Raw genomic sequence first — 2,424 nt, 5'->3', positions numbered from 1 at the left:
AGCAAGTCACGTGGCCAAGCCCTGCAGCCCCTCTGCTCACACTTCATTGGCTGAAGCAAGTCACGTGGCCAAGTCTGACATCAGTAGGACAGCCCCATTGCCACAGTGAAGCTCTGGCCACAGGCAGGAGAGGTAGGGCCTCTTGCAGAAAAAACAGCTGTATTAGTTTCCTGTGGCTGCAGTAAGAAATCCCTACACACTTAGCTGCTTAAAGCACACAGATTTATTCTCTCCCAGTGCTGGAGGCCAGCATTCTGAAATCAGTGTCACTGGGCTGAAGTCAAGGTGTTACAGGGCTGGCTCCTTCCGGAGGCTCCAGGGGGGAATCCCTTTCTGCAGCTTTTCTGCTTCTTGGGGATGCTTCAAAGAAATGAGGAGATGTCCCATGTCCTTGGGTTGGAAGAATTAATATTGTTAAATTGGCCATACTACCCAAAGCAATCTACAAATTCATTGCAACCCTTATCAAGATACCCACGGCATTTTTCACAGAACTAGAACAAATAATCCTAAAATTTATATGGAAACAAAAAAGACCCAGAATTGCCAACGCAATCCTGAGGAAAAAGAATCAAAGCTAGAGACCTAACCCTTCCAGACTACGGACCACACTGCAAAGTTACAGTAATCACAACACTGTGGTACTGGCACAAAAACAGACACCCAGAGCAACGGAACAGAGTAGAGAGCCCAGACATAAACCCAGGTACCTACGGTCAATTAATCTTCAACAAAGGAGGCAAGAATATACAATGGAGGAAAGGCAGTCTCTTCAACAAGGGTTGGGAAAGCTGGACAGCCACCTGTAAACCAGTGACGTTAGAACACTCCCTCACACCATTCACAAAAATAAACTCAAAACGGTTCAAAGACCTAAATGTAAGACATGACACCACAAAACTCCTAGAGGAGAACATAGGAGAAACACTCTTTGACAAAATTGTAGCAATATTTTCTTAGATCAATCTCCAAGGGAAAATAAATAAAAGCAAAAATAAACATATGGGACCTAATCAAATTTAAAAGCTTTTTGCACAGCAAAGGAAACCATTGACAAAACAAAAAGACAACCTATGGAATGAGAGAAAATATTTGCAAATGATGTAACAAACAAGGGGTTAATATCCAATATTGAGTTATATGAAACTTAATATCAAAACAAACAAGCCAATCAAAAAAAATGGGCAGAAGACCTAAACAGACTTTTTTTTTAAAGAATGAAGTTCAATTCACAAGTTCTCTGACCTGGAGCAAGACTTCTGGACTCAGAGCTGGTTCTGCTGCCTGGGGCCTCGGGTGAGGATTCAGCCTTCCGGGACTCAGTTCTGAATAAGGGAGGATGGCAGGACTCCCACTCAGGGCTGCTGTGACAAGTCAGTGGTCCAAACCACGTGGAGCCCCCCCAACAAGCGTCCTCACCGGATGCGAGCTTCCTTCTTTCCCTCCCCCTTTCTCCTCCCCGGGAAGCTCCTAAATGGACTGAAATCTCTTCTCGGCTGCATGGGGTCTCTCTGATCCACAGCCCACCCCCTGCAGACATCACAAGAGCATCACTCTGAGTCCACAGGGTCTCCTTCACCTCAGACCCTGTCCAGCCCCACACCAGGGGTCAACCGTGGCCAGCTGGCTCGAGGAAGGCTGACGGGCAGCTCTAAAATAAAGGATGGAGAGACATGGGTGAGGTCAGAAGAATAATTATGGGGCCGTGGGAGATTATTTGGCCATTTCTTACACTTGGGTAGCTCAAATCTATATTGCCCCTTCAATCCCAGGAGAACCCCAGGAACAAAGAATTACATTGCAACAGCAGGTGACAGCCCCTCCATGGTTATGAAACCAAGAAGTGGCTCTCCATCAGCTCCGGGAAGAGAAGGAATGGGATGTGACAGACCACAGCTCACACCCATGGCAAAACTAGGTATTATTTTGTGAAACTTTGGATCTACGGTCTGGGAGTGGGATGTAAACTTTATTTCTCACCACAGATGCTGGGAAACACTGAAAGCACAGGAAGGGAGGTATTGACACTTACCTTCACAGGACCTTGGCAAGAGCCAGCCAAGCACACACATGGACACTCCGGGGACACGCCGAGCCATCCTTTACCTGATTTCTACACATCCTGCAGGCCACACCCAGCCCGAGGTGCTCTGCCAGCCTCACCGGCCCTGCTTCCACCAGGCTGTGTCGTGCTGGCGGGTGAGAAGCACCAGGTGATTGTTTCCTTGTCTCGCTCAGGTCTGCACCTCCCCAGGTGCTTGCACGGCTCTGGGGACCCACAGACCTTGTCCCAGTTTGAGGAAATGTTCACAACTGTTCAGGAGAATTAAGAGAGAGTATAAGCACGCATCCGGGCTCGGCCTGCCACAGGATGCTAGAAGGATGCCCGGGAAACTCTTAGCTTTTGTGGTCCGCCTCTGCAGA

The 2,424-nt window shown here is 48.1% G+C and overlaps 1 long non-coding RNA gene across 1 annotated transcript; it reads right to left on the bottom strand.

Annotated features, from left to right (window-relative positions):
* Window positions 1-211: 211 nt before the first annotated feature.
* Window positions 212-1,369, bottom strand: LOC140695724 (uncharacterized). The gene is made up of 3 exons (XR_012071568.1): window positions 1,246-1,369; window positions 715-803; window positions 212-390 (listed from the first exon to the last, which is right to left on the bottom strand). It is a non-coding gene; the product is annotated as an uncharacterized lncRNA (long non-coding RNA).
* Window positions 1,370-2,424: the final 1,055 nt, after the last annotated feature.

The sequence above is a fragment of the Vicugna pacos genome, chromosome 3 (assembly GCF_048564905.1).
Source record: "Vicugna pacos chromosome 3, VicPac4, whole genome shotgun sequence".
Lineage (NCBI taxonomy): Eukaryota > Metazoa > Chordata > Mammalia > Artiodactyla > Camelidae > Vicugna > Vicugna pacos.
Note: the sequence above shows the minus strand (reverse complement) of the source record. Positions and strands in the feature narration are given on the sequence as shown.